This window comes from Anser anser (assembly GCF_964211835.1).
Source record: "Anser anser genome assembly, chromosome: 2".
NCBI classification, from domain to species: domain Eukaryota; kingdom Metazoa; phylum Chordata; class Aves; order Anseriformes; family Anatidae; genus Anser; species Anser anser.
Window position 1 is genome coordinate 155,479,167 of NC_139721.1, and position 14,841 is coordinate 155,494,007.

At 41.0% G+C, this 14,841-nt stretch overlaps 1 long non-coding RNA gene across 4 annotated transcripts; it reads right to left on the reverse strand.

Moving 5' to 3' along the window:
* Window positions 1-2,719: 2,719 nt before the first annotated feature.
* Window positions 2,720-14,344, reverse strand: LOC310895730. Of its 4 annotated transcripts, XR_014580913.1 has the most exons (5): window positions 14,108-14,344; window positions 13,660-13,924; window positions 8,277-8,501; window positions 7,905-8,121; window positions 2,720-6,427 (listed from the first exon to the last, which is right to left on the reverse strand). It is a non-coding gene; the product is annotated as an uncharacterized lncRNA (long non-coding RNA). The 4 variants fall into 4 exon arrangements; XR_014580911.1 differs by lacking the exon at window positions 7,905-8,121 and having other exon boundaries at window positions 8,284-8,501; XR_014580912.1 differs by lacking the exon at window positions 7,905-8,121.
* Between the last annotated feature and the right edge of the window lie 497 nt (window positions 14,345-14,841).

The window sequence follows — 14,841 nt, forward strand, 5'->3', positions numbered from 1 at the left end:
ATTTCTGAAGGACAAGTCATGTAGAGCAGTGCAATTAGTTTATTAATCTAAGAGAATGATGGTACCATTGTATTTAAAATGACCATCTTAAAGACCAGATCAAATCGTAGCAAAATGTGCTTTCAGTAGATTTTTTTCCATCTGCAGTTACATAAGGCATCACCAAAATAACTTAGTACCTCTATTTTGGGTTATAAACTACTTTTGTTTGTCTCACATAATAATTTTGCAAGAAGAAAAGGTATGATTGACTGACACAGGTTTCAGAGGAAAAAGACCAACTTTTGTAGTTTGTTATTGTCTCTTACCTATAAAGCTTCAACTCATCCTTCCATGAGATCTGGAGTTAGGAAGCCATTAACAAAATTTTATGGCTGATGAATGAAACATTTTCTATTGCTGCTTATATATTATTAATTTTAACAGTATATTACCCTCATTTTTGTTCTTGATTTTATGGAGAGTTATAACTACTACTGGGACAGGGACCTTCTATAGTGTTTATATGGACAACAATAACAATCCTTTCACCTATAATCTTGGCTGAATTATTTTCCACTTGTCCATCATCACCTAATGTATTACATTTACCCAACACTTCATTAGTGCTTTGTCTTTTCAAGAACGTATTTTATTTCTGAGAGAAGATATACTCCATCTATATGTGGTTGATAAACTTGCAGCCCATCTCAGTGATTTCCTTGAAGTTTCCGTCTTATTAGAATCCTAATGCCCAAGTCCTTTGATTACATTCAGTATTGTTTTCATCAGCAAAGCACTTCAACCATTCTTAGGATTTTAAATCTGTGGTATTACCTCTTTAACAAAGCTCTGATGGCATCTGCAGATGGAAATGACCTGGGAAGCTCAGAAAAGTATCCCATTAGTTATCATCCAGTGCTGACGCTAATCTGGAAGTCAGTAGTTGGTCTTTCTTATGCAGGTCCCTACCACGAGAAATATATGGACAGAGGAGGACCATGACGATGATTGGAGGACTGGAACACCTCTCCTATGAAAACATGCTGAGGGAGTTGGGGTTGTTCAGCCTGGAGAAGAGAAGGCTCCGGGGAGACCTCACAGCGGCCTGCCAGGGCCTAAAGGGGGCTGCACGAGAGCTGGGGAGGGACTCTTGGTCAGGGGTGTGGTGGTAGGATAAGGGAAAATGGATTTAAACCAAAAGAGGGTAGATTTACATTAGATATGAGGAAGAAATTCTTCACTCAGAGGGCAGTGATGCCCTGTCCCAGGCTGCCCAGAGGAGCTGTGGCTGCCCCATCCCTGGCGGTGCCCAAGGCCAGGCTGGATGGGGCTGGGGGCAGCCTGGGCTGCTGGGAGGGGTCCCTGCCCATGGCAGGGGAGTTGGAATTAAATGACCTTTACGGTCTCTTCCAACCCAAACCACACTATGACTCTGATTCTATGATTTTGACATTAGCAAATATGCCCTGTAAGGAGAATTCTGGTTCTTTCTTCAGAGCCTGCCTCTTGAGATAACACATGTATGTAAACTAAAATTATTAATTACATTTTAGTCAGCACAACATGTTTACTGATACCTGCCTGGTAAATAATTTTAAAAATCAGATGTAAAAATAAAGTAAACAGTTTTTGTCTAGGTGACTATCTTGAAAAAGACATTTATCTTGAAAATTTAGCATATATAAAAAGATGGACTTTAGAGAAGGCTGAAGTATTTCCCAAAAACATTTTATTGCTTTATATCACATATCATACACTTGATCTTAGAGAAAACTGTACAATCATGAAACTCCTTTAAGAACAATGACTCAGAAGCTTCACTAAAAACTTTAAACTGACAATTTCTACCACCACTACTGACATGCAAAAAAAAAAAGGGGGGGGGGGGGGCTGAAAAAAAATGTGAAATTTTTTCTTAGAATCTCCTCAGCCTGACCAGAAAGGTCAGTGCATAAAGATCACAACGTAAAGACTGCCATCTGCTCACGCAGTTTTGCCTTCCAAAGATTACTTCAGCCATGGACTGACCACCTGTGGTAAGCACTGATCATACTCAGACACAGTGTCTGGGAAGCTATGAGCCAGCACAGAGGGAGATCAAGCATGCTAAGTGAACTTGAGCTAAATTCCAATCCGTGGATTATTTATGTATTTACAGTTAGATGCATTACAGCCTTAGAAGGCTCATGACCAACATTGACGGTGATGTTAGCATCCCAACAGCAAGGCAAGATATAGGCCCTGAAAGAAGGGAAAGCTTTGCATTTTCTTAAATGAGTAGAGACATGATTTTCCATGGATCACTGAAGAAAGCAATAATGGCCATAAGGCTCATTGTAGTTTATGCAGGCAGTTTCTATGTTGCTCGTAGTGGGCTATCAGAAGGCAACATGCAAACGGAGCAGATCATAATCATTTTCTATAGCTATTAAGAACAAAACTTCTGAAGAGCTTTGCCAAGGGAGAGGAGAAAGAAAGTGACAAGGTTACAAAAGGAGCAGAAGTGCACTGTAGCATTACCCACAGTCACTCATATGGATACCCTGAAAGTAACTGCAAAGTTAAGGGTCAATCATGGAAAATAAAACTTCAAGATAACATGATGCATCTCAGTAGCTTTGTGCATGGCCAAAAATATATCAGCTTTTCCTTTGTATACCTTATACATTATATATATATACACACACACACATTCTCTTCCAAATGCAGAAACAATACATGAAATGGTTGAAAATAGCTTATTATTTTTTCTCTAATACTTGAAAGTATGATACCAAAATATCTCCAAAAACTGTTTGTTACTTTGTGCTTCAAAGGGAAATAATCCATTGTCTGATTATCTGCCAGGCAGCAGTGAAACTGAATTTAGAATACTTGCAGATTAAAAAAATAAATAAAATAAAATAATACAATCAAGTAAAAAGCTGGGACTTTGAAAACACAACCTCATTTGGAGCGCTAATTTTAATTTTAATGTCTACTATTCAAAGGAAAACAAGAATAAATATTTGCTTCCAGCCAGGTACTTCACTCTCATACTGTGTAACAGAATAGAGCATGATCAGAAAGTTGTCCTTTGATCTGGGAGTTTTTAGTCACTTTTCATCTGCCAAAGGAGTTTCAAAATTATAGGAAATTCATTTGTCAGCCTTCAGCACAGCAAAATATTGAGGCACAACCATGCAGATAATTATATGCATATTGAAAGGATCTTAAACATTTTCCAATGATTATCACTTTTTTTTGGACAATGTGAGGGTTACCTTTTCTTCATAATGGCAAGGAGGAAGATAGCGGAATGACATTTCTGGTGACTCAATACTAATTAAGTGTTAAAATGACGTTAAAAATTTCAAGGTGCTGTCTTAGAAGTAGAATAGTCTGCTCTGGGAGGCACTGAAGTTTATCACAAAGGATTCACTGAAAAACAAGTTATAACAAAAAGAAAGTCTTTAGTCAGAAGTGTAGCTTATATAAAAGTGTCTCCACAGAAAAAAAAAAAAATATATGGAAAAGAATTGCACTCAGTGATATACATTGGCTCTTGTATACCTAACCTTCACAACAAGTAAGATCACCTTACCTAGAAATAGTCATTTTCCCCAAAGGGAAGAAAAAAAAAAAAAAAAAAAAGGCTTTTAAGACTTCCAAGTACTGATGGGTCAAGTCTTCATAAAAGACTGAATCTGAACTTTTTTTTGTTCAACATATTGTGTATCCAGTGATTCAGTCCAATGAATGCATGCAGACTTCCAGAATCTTCTATGTTGCTTCTCCTCAACTATTTTAAAATGTGGAATTTATTACACCCTTTCCTATCTTACACAGCAACAGAAAGAATATTTTTCTCTGTAAATGGATTTGGACAGACTCGACAGCTTGCTGAATATGGATTCTGCTAAGACTGAACTTCTATTAAAACTGACAGTGAAACAGGTATGGATGTACTGAATGTACTGAAAATACACAAAATATATGAAAAGTGCTAACATATATCATTCTAACCAATAAACTCAAGGCTTCCAAATGAGTGACAGTACATTTAAGGGCAGGAGAAACATACATATGAGACTAAAAACAAGCAAAGTACCAAGCAAAATGCTGCTTTCTGGAAGATTGTCCAAAATAAGGCCGCCACCTTCAACTTTGCATGGTTCTGTTCCAGCTCTGACCTTTTCCCAATGGCTGTGATCTGGTAGCAAAAAGCCAATTTGTCCCAGAAGGTTGCAGGCATGAATTTCAGAGCATGAATCAGACCAGGCTCCATCCTCCTGCAGCATATGAAGAGCCCAAGGCCCTTCCCGAAGGCTTTGCCTTGGACACGATGCTTTGCTGAACATGCATTTTCATAAATAAACCTCATTTTTCAGCAGGGTTTTTCAGATAACGTCCACTCCTGTTAAAAATTGAACCTATTCCTGCTTTTAAATGCAACGTGTGTGGTTTGCCAGATTCACAAATTAACTATCCATGTAACATTTGTATGACTTTTTTCTTAATGTACAGTTGAAAACAGGCAAAATCTTCACAATTTTGAAATCACTGCATTCAGCTGAAGAACCTGTAAAAAGCCCAGCTTACAGATAATGAAAGAGCCCCTAAATTATTTGATGTACTCTATTTTGTGGATTTCATTTCATTTTCTTGCCAAAGCCAAAAGCAATTTATGTGCAGAGCACTTGAAGCAGCAGCATTTGCTGTGCCAACACCACTGTCAAACAAATCACACATGTATTGTTTCTGTCCCGTGGCAATAGTCATGACTTACAGGAATAAGCACAATTATATAATTTATTTTGTGCACCGTTAAATCCAGACAGATTTCTCTATAAGAAATATTTAGAAATAAGGGTGAGCCAGAGGGAAGTAAATCCATGGGCAGAGAAGCTTCACCAAAAGATCGCTGTCATGAAAGGTGTTTCAGTTGCATTTGGAATGGGTTGGTTAAGTAATTCTCTTAGAGCTTCCAGGTCTTTATATATTTTGTTTTGTATTTTGCTTTGTGTTTTTTTCTTTTAAGATTACAGATTCCTAAAAATCAGAATATCTGTGACATCAACCTCTCAATATCATCTCTGGATAGTGGTTTTATAGCCTTAGTGATTATTTGACTCGATTAAAACTAAGCCATTTCCCTTTTTTTCTATAATTTTTATAAAGCTCAGCTTTTGTATTTTATCACCCACATTACTGGAAGATGTCATTTCATCTTATATGGGTTTTAATGCTGAAAAATAAATGGCAGTTTTAGCTCCTAGGAAACTGTCCTGAAGGTTTTCAGTACTGCCTGGCAGACTCAGACAAAGCGTAGCAGAAATAGAATTTCACTCAAATAATGAGATTCCAATTTTATACCGTGATGAGATTAAGGAAGCCAGGTAACTTTACAGACTAAATTATGGGTATGTAAAGCTGCAGCATGCAAAACATTAGACTACTACTTTATTACTCAATTATATATTAATATGGAATTAAAAGACATCATGGTGTGATTTTATTGCTACCCACATCTGCTTGTCTTTTTTTTATATAACCAACCACTGAGTCTTTTCATAAGAAGTTTCCTTTTTAAAGTCTGTATTACCATGCCAAAACGAAACCTTACAAATTCAACAATCAAGAGGGCTGATCAAGGATGTTTAATAACAGCCTTACACTGGAAAATCGTGCTCAAAGTGTTCTCTTAGCATGATTTCTAACTTTAAATGAAAAGCTCAAACCAACTTGAATTAAAAGGGGGGGGGGGGGGGGGTGGAAGGGACAGAGGGCAAAATCTGCCCCAAAATACAGCTTCTAGTTCAATTAGTGGTTTCTAGTGGGCGTTTTAGCACTGTTGCTTCTGTCCAGATATTTGGGCAGACCCGAAGCCAGGCTGTCTATCCCGTCATGGGTCGCAGCCAAAGAATCCCACGCAGCTTCACTGTGCCTCAGCCACAGTCCACAGCCCACTCAGCTCAGCGTTAGAGAAAGGGTTTACAACTCACCCTCAGTCCCATTCCCACAACAAGCCACAACAAGGAAAGGGTGAGAGCAGTCAGATTTGTTCAAGTTAGTATGGACAAGTCACGTAGGAAAAAACTTCCAATCACATCTAGTTCATACTGATTGTGTCTGCATCAGGGCAGTTGTTGTTTCAAAGCAGCAAAGAGGTTTGGAAGAAAATCCCCAAATGGTCCTGACTTCCTATGCACTGGTTTGGTCTGCAGTGCAGTGTTGGTGCAGGCAAAATAAATTTCCTTTGGAGGAAACCACAGCAGAAGCTCTTCTCCACATGCGCACTAAATGCACTCCAAATCTTAGTCCCAAATGCATGTGCAGGAACCCAAGCCAAGGGGAAGTTGTGATTGCACACTCCAGATCACCGGACTAAACTGGTCTGAAGGAAAATCCTTTGTGGTACGTAGCGGTAGAGGGGTTCAGCATCAGCTCCTCCGAGCTGTCTTTCCTGATGGAGAGACAGCCAATTATTGTCAAATTTAACTCACTCATGTTGAATGTTGGCAGAAAAGATGCCACCGTGCTCCCACACAGGAGCTAGGAAGCAAGCATGTGGGCTATGTCTTCCCTGTGCCTGACAGCTGAACAAGCAAGAGAGGCAGACATGCTTTGCAAACAAAATTCAATTTCCAGTTTCTGAACAGCCCTTAGTAACACCAACCAGTGCAAAATCGAACCCACACCTTCATGCTGTATCATCTTCATGGCATTTTTTTCTGCCCATGAACAGCTGTGAAGAGAAACATCAGGGGTACAGCCACAGCCTGAGCTGTGCATTTGCACCAGCGTATGGTTCCGACACACTGAACGGCACCAGGGAGAACCACACATTGCTCATCCACCTGCAGAAGCACCCAGGGCCGGGAGATACCCATGTGGGATGCTCTGCAAAAGCACAGGACAAAGATCATAATTGTGCAAAAGACAAGGAGAAGAAAAAAAAAAACGCACACACGGGAAACTGGAGAGAATTCACCAAAGCCCATGAGTAGGTGACTGTCCTCCCTTCAGATGAATTATGGCACAGCCATAGCTACAGGACAGCTGGTATGCCATACAAAGCTCCCATCTTTTCTATAAAACCTGTGCACACTGGTTATGTTACACTCCTAGCCAAACGCTCTCATTGCCCCCACACTTCCCCCCAGCTTTGCAGATGACAAGCTCACGTGCACAAGATGTGGCCCACCCCTGCTATTTGCTTATTCGAGTCAGCAAGGGAATTAAACAGCAGTGAGGAGAAGCTCTTTTGTTAATGTTCCCACAAAAAGTTCCTATTCTGGAGATACTGCTCCCCTGTTATCAATATCCTTGTGAGATAAACTACGCTGGGATTTGTGCCTGTCAGGAAAAACAAACTGTGCTAGCAAAGAACGTGATAACAAATGCAGTGTCATAGCCTCCCGTCTTAGAAAAGAAGCCATGCCCTGTAGTTACCTCGAAGCGATGTGCAATGGCTCCCTCCGAGCAGTAAACAGCAAGAATTAATCACGCACATGATAACCATGCACAAGGAAAGGACATAGCATCACCTCTGCTGGATGTTCTGCCCCCTGTAGCTGACACACCTTTTGCCCGTTTCAATTAAGGAGTGAGTTTTTAGGGCAGCTTAACTATTTCCAAGGTAATAACAGTGACTCAACACAAGCAATATTTATCTCTGCGTACGAATGGTAAACAAGGGACAATGAACATCTAAATTTAGTATTTGGCCAGGAACCAAATGTTGTATTAGGGAGCAATATTCTCCCATCACCAAATTAGAAGTGGGAAAGGCAATGAATTATTGGGTATATCTCTGTGTTTAATTTACATTGTACCTCGTCCTAAGGTCTCTGTAGCAGCCTGATAACACCGAAACCAGAACCTACTGGTAGCTGATAGCGGAGCCGTGCAAAGCGGAACATAAACAAGCTTTGTATTACCTAGCACCGTTTGTCAACTGGCCGTTATCGGCCTGGGATCTGCTGCAATTGCAACCCCCAATTCCATTGTTTGGTAACAGCGGCATGAAGGAGAAGATACTGCACAGAAGGCAACGGAGAGTCAGAGTCACACAAGCTAAAAATGGGGCCTCGCTAAGCTGGCTGCTGTTTGCACCGTCTGGGCAACTCAGAGCCAGGCTGGGCAGCAGCCATTCAGCTGAAAATAAAAGGGTCTTGTGTTATTCGTCACTTCAACTCTCCCTCTGATAAACACAACAGGTAACGGGCATGCCAGGGGGAGAGGAGCCCCAGTGCTCTCCCTCTGGATGCACTCAGCTAAGAGAGGGGTTGAGTCCGTTTGACAGTACTTACATCCCACCTTAAGGCAAAGCTGGCCAAAAGCATCCCATCTGGCTGACAAGGAGGGAGCAGCATCCAGGTACTGAAGGAGGGATGCAGGGACAATTTCAATGGGAGATGAATGGAGACACAGCCAGAAGCTTGGCAAGGAGCTGGGAGCATCTCACATGGACATCTCTGATGGAGTTGCTCTCAATTACACTTTGTCTTTGCAGAAGAGAATCAGAAAGGACACCCCTGCAAAGGAGACACAGGGACAGAAGGAACGATGAGATTTGACACCAACCTGCAACAGAAACCCCTGCAGTCCAAATCTGAATTGCTCAGTGAATTCTCACCCTTTGCAAGGCACCACCATCCCCAGAGGTGGAAGCATCCTTCAGTGTTTTGTCTTTGCCTTTGAAATGTTCTTAGTAATGTAATTTAATTTTTATGGCGGATTCTGTAACCTAATGTGGTTGTAAGTTGCACACAGCAGGGAACAAGCAATGGAGAGGATCAGTTGCACTACGCCTCTCCTGTTATCTGACAGCAGAAAGTGAATAATTCACAACTCTCTAATTCTCATCACTGCCTATTCCCAGCAGCTTTTGGATTCTCTATTAGCTCCTTAACCATCATTAAATTAATATTCCTCCTACTTTGCTTGCAGTACACCCTTATTAAATGTAGACGCTTGGCATTCATCTTGCGCAGCCTTACCAATGGATGCAAAGCTTCTTCGAACAAAGGGTCTGGGTGGCCTTGGAGGGGTACGGAGGGCAGGGGGACGTTCCTGTGTCCTGCCCACACCCCTTCATGCAGTCTCTGCTCTCTTGAGCAGAATATTTGTGCTTGGACACAGGCTTAACAGCAAAAAATAGGAGGTGGCACATGGTGAACTCCATGGCCCCAAAACTTTCTGCCATGCCGCAGCTGCTGGCCCAGCTGGAACTTGCTGCAGCTGAGCCATCAGCCCAAAATATCTTTCCTTCCCATGGCAGCACCTTGGGAGCACAATTGCTCTAGCTTGTTGAAGATACTTACTTCATGGTGGTGATCCACTCTCTACTACTGAGAACCGAACTTCTACCAACTATAAAGGGATCACAAGGTGATTCCAAAGTTTCATGCAAAGAAACCCTACCTGAAATGGCTGTGTGCTGCCTAAAGTCAGAGGTGAAGACAACAGCTCTGACAAGCTAGGGCTAGATGAGTTCAGAGCCTGCATCTGCGCCTGTTTCACTGTTTGTCTTACTTAACAAACGCCTCTCGTTAAGGCAACTACAGCTCTTTGGCTTGTAGCTTTCACCCTTCCCATCTCTCTCTCTCACACACACCCTGTAGAAACCCTGTTAGTAAATGGATTGCCCTTTTCAATCTTCCATTTAGCAATTGTTTCCCATTTGCTTAACTTCAGGGGACTGTCAAGGATGCTTTGTTTTCTTTCATACTTTTCTAACATCTGTTCTACCTTGTTCAAGAGACAGTAAGTCCTGACTTATTAAGTTTATATAACATTTGGTAAAATATATCTCCCCTTTCAGCAGGATTACTTTTTACACTATAAAGCTGGATAATTTCTTGGGAAATAGAATTAAGTAAAAACATAAAATTACTGTTCTGCTGCTGTTTTAAAGACCGTTTTTTCTTACTGATCCCTAGAGTTTCCTGATATAACATTTATTTCAGTTTTGCACAATATTTACTACTTTCATGAAGAGCAGCAGCTATTTAATGATATTAAAATATTTAAGTCACCTGTAGGTTCATAAACAAAAGAAAAGCTATTTAGCCTCCTTTTATGCAATCTGATCCTACCAACGTACAAATCCCCTGCAAGAATAGTGCTAAAGAAACTAACAGAAAGTAATTAATTTCATCTAAAAAGAAGCCACAATAAAGAAAAACAAAAGAGAATGATGAATTCAATATCTCAGATGCTTGGAAACATAGGAGAATTTGGCAAATGTTTTGTCTCACACAGCAAGCTTCTTCCTTTAACACACAAAGCCACAACCAGAGCTGTGCCATGCTACCTGTCCCCCCCCAAAGGCCTCCTGCTGCTTTTCTAACACCAGTTAGTGCTGGACAACTGAGTCCACATACAGAAATGTCTCTGGACAGCTCTTCATCCTTCTTTGTACCTTTGCGATCTACTTTTGAACATTCAAGGACTTTGGCTTTATGGCAGCCTACACAAGAGTTTCCTGGCTGGTAAATTTAAACCAGACTTAGAAGTAGAGAAGACCTTGAACCCACCATGGCCTCCCTGGCTGAAAACCACCGTCCTGCAGGACTTGCCACAGGAGTGTGAATGTTGCACAGGCTTCCTTACCTATACTACACCATACAGCACAAGCTGAGCTCCAGAACCACATAGGAAAACTCAAACACACTCATTAATGCCTTTCCAGTTGCAGAGAAAAGTACACTTCTTCCCAGCATGTCTTACAAATCTTTGTTTGGGCTTTCTTCAGCAAGGAGCACACTTGTGTAGAGAAAATAAGAAAAAAAAAAAGTTCTGAGTTGTTCTGCACTACAGAACAACTGAGAGAAGGCAGACAGCAGCAGGGGACAGAAGTTGTAAGCCCCGTCCATGGCTAGGAATGACAAATCAGCAGCTGCATCCAGGTCTTGTATTTGGAGAGCTGACCCATGCAGCCCCCACCTTCCTCAAAGGTCTCTCTCCTGCCTCTTTTGGCTTGCATTCAGTGTAGACACCAGCGCACTTTTGTACTCCAATAGCACAGGAGCTTGTCTTTTTCTACTCTATATTACAAGAGAGGGAAAAGACAGAAAACTGGTCCCAAAGAAACACGTTTACTAAATATGCCCATTTAGTGAGGCTGTACAGATATTGTTAGCACAGCAGCGTGTGAAGACACAGAGCAGAGGGCTCAGACATAGTTTAATGTCTTTTACTATATCCAAGCAATAGTGAGTGTCCTGCACATCGTGTACCAGACAACTATTTAAAATTTATTTAGGGCATTATAATCTGTGCAAGCTATGCAGTGAATTTGTCAGCATGAGCCAGGCCAGTGGCTGAGATTTTATTTTATTACCTGGGGAAGCTCAGCATCTGCCAGCTGTACAGGGACTCCTTGGATCCACTCAAGTAAGAACCTATTTCAATGGAAAAATACACTGAAGCTGCTTTTTATCGGATCAGAGGCTGTGGTCACAAACTCTGTAAGCTCGCAAGGAACCAGACATCCAAATGTCTTTCCACTTTTTCCAGGGGCTTTGAGGAAGCTGGTGTTATCATGCTAAATTACAGGTCAGGACAACTGTGTATGTTCAGGCTTATCGGAAGAAAGTTATTAGTCATCTCCAGTATAGAGGCAATTATGCATTCCATGACAAATAATTAACTAAGGCCCCAAAGCATGTATTTTAATCAATCCCTGTTCAGCAAAGCACTTATGCGTGTGCTTAACTTCAACACACAGCAAGCATGCACATAATTCCTCTTGTGAATCGGGAAAAGCATGGGGGCTGTAAAACCTGTCCTATCAATGCTGTTGGGCCAGCCCCGACTAGGAGAAGATACTATCCTACTTGGGTAACTGCTTATATTTTCAAAAGTATCTACATAAATCAGAAGTTGGGATCGGTTTTTAAAGTGACTGAGTCACGATGCTGTAGCTATGACGATTTGAGGACAAAAAAAAAAAGCCAAGTTCAGTATGAAATAGCTGCTACTGTGTGATACGCAGTTGAAGAAAACCTTCAAATTTTAGGCAGCACAGATCTTTCTTTAGCTCTGTACAGCTGGGATTCATCTCATTTGACTTGAACTGGCTATAGGTTAGCTATCCTGTCTTAAACAAGTCATCCAGGATTTCTCTGCAGTCAGTGGAGAACCAGATACCAATTCATCCCACCTGAAGGTGTCCAAGAAAGGACATTCGTTGTTGCTGTTGGAAGAGTCCACACATTTACTTTAGATTAAACACATTGGTTTCACCGGACCAAAGGCAGATACGTCTATCCAAGCTACCTGTCTGTCTATATACACCTAATGAAGACACTCACACTGTAGTCTAATATGCCCCAAAGCAGACATCTAAACTAACTCATGCCCTAAACATATTTATTTCTCTCCAGTATGGTCTACATTGACTAGCCCTAGGTGCAGATAGAGAGGTAGAGAATTCCCTAAGTAGAGGGAATTGGCACCACACTGCCATCCCAGCAGGAAGCAGGGCTGAAATCACTCCTTGAACACCACCGTGAATCATGGAAGCTTACAGAGCAAGATCACCCATGAACCCTACGCAGCAGATAACCAATATTATTTAAGGCAAATGCCTCCCCATCTTATAACTTGTTGATGGCTTGGTTGGGTGCAGCAGATCCCCTTCTAATTGCCAGATAAAACAAGGAACAAAAACAGGTGGTAAAGCCCAGGCATTTACACACCTAATGGAATTTATTAGTGAACCTAGGTAGCCAAGTTCCACTGCTCCTACTTTCAACTGAGATCAAGCATGAATCATTTAAGAGCAGTGAATCATCCCCATCCTGTCCCTTCCAACTCTCCCCTATCCAAAATAAAAAATAAAAATAAAATTTAAAAATAATAATTTGAAGAAAAAACACAAAACCTATGAAAAGCACATGTTGAGTTAGAAGCTGCTATTCAGTCTGAGCTATAGGATGTAAGCCTCCCTGTAATCCATTATGGTTGTGCAAAATGTAATAAAACTACTACAAGGTGCTCTAATTCAATTTACTAATAATCATAAAAGTGTTTGAGATGTGTCTGATGAACCATTTAGACAATAGTATTTTCCAAAGATGACTTGTAGTCCAAAAAAAAAAAAAACCTTTAATATCATATAAATTAGATTTTATGTACAACAATATTTAAAACCTTTGGTGGTGGTTTTGTTGTTTTATAGTTGCTGTTAGGACTTCACTGAATAATTTGTTTGAAAAAAAAATGCTTTGCTTCTGAGTTCTTCCCAATGAATCACAGAGCAGGAGTAATATCGTTTGTCATTTTTTATCTGCAGATGCCATTGTGTTCAATGTAGCTCTACCCAGTTAATCTGCACAGCTTCTGATGAATTACATTGAGTAAAACACGAAGTTATTTTGTGTTTAACTAACACCCTGAGTGGTGCCACTGACACATCAACTCCTACATGCTGCAAACACAAATGTCTTGCTCTTCTCAAAATGGAGACAGAGTATGCCAGAGAAATATATGGATAAATAAATTAGTCACAAATTGATCTGTCATGGCACTGAGATCAGCTAGTTTGCTGGGTTAAGAGTCACTGACAACTTTCATTTTGTCTTACCATGAGCTGAGCTGCCATCACCAGGTACTACCTGGGCACCTTGGAGCATACCACTGGATTGACTCTAAAGCAAGAATGTTTTTTGGCTTTGTTTTCCTTACCTATTTACTTTACAGCATCATTGTTTTTGGAAAGAGTCACTGGTATTTCACTGCGATGTGTGGGACTGGTTTACACCACTCAAGCTGGGCTTGGTCCTCTAAACCATGCAAGGCAAACCCACGTTCAGGAAACTCCACCTGTTCTCACCCCACAAGAGTTCAAACAGAAATGCTTCATGAGCACAGCTGGTGCAGCAGATTGACAGCAACCACCAAACAACACCAAAGAGGAGGGTCTGGCTGGAGGGACTCCGTGCGCCATAAACTATGAAAACAAGAAAAGGCATCAGGTGAAAAATTGCCATCCTTCCCACTTCATTGTTACCTCTGCTGCTGTCAACACAGCTTGTATGGTTTTCATTTTCCAGGCAGCAGAAACACAAAAGCAGCCATAAATTCTGAGTTTCTGACTCCCTCACCTAACACAGAACCTTTGGAGTCATCTCACTTGTCTCTCAACCCGCTGCATCAGCATATCTGACTGCTGTGTCCACGCTTTCAGGAGTCATTCTGTCTTCACACAAGGTAGATTGGGCTGCACAGCTTCAGTTAAAAAAAATAAAGACACTTTTATTCCAAAAGCAGAGTTGTCATTACCTAACAAGAGCATGCATCTAAAATTCAGGCACAGACCACACTTTGTATTACAGCTTGCTGCAAGCAGCAAGACACTTAACCACAGAGGTCAAAATAAGGGTTAGGAGGCAGCTGACACTTATTCCAAATCAATGGGGCAGACTGACCAGCTGCAGGTGCTTTTGACCCCTACAGCTGTAAAGTCTATGTCAGAAAATTGAGTGACCTGATATAATCTGTGTTGAAGTCCTGAAAGTTTGTATTTTACCTCGTTTGTTGTGAGATTATAAATGTATCAGTCTGTGTTGGCATAAGCATATTTCTGGAGGAATAAGTAGTATTTCCCTTCACTGGATGACTGCTTCCAGTGTAAGATTTCTGACAACCAACATGAACAAAAGTTTGACTTCAAATCTGCAGGGTTTTTGTGAAAACAGAAGAAAGAAAACACAGAAAATCCCCCAGGAAACTGCCCAGTAGGGAAAACTTTCAACCGTTCTTCTTTGCATCCTTTCTTTATTCATCAGTCTCAAAAAACTCAAGCACTCTAACGAAAGCATAGGCTAAGTTTTGAGCTTTACCCCTCCAGTGAGGTATGAACAGCAA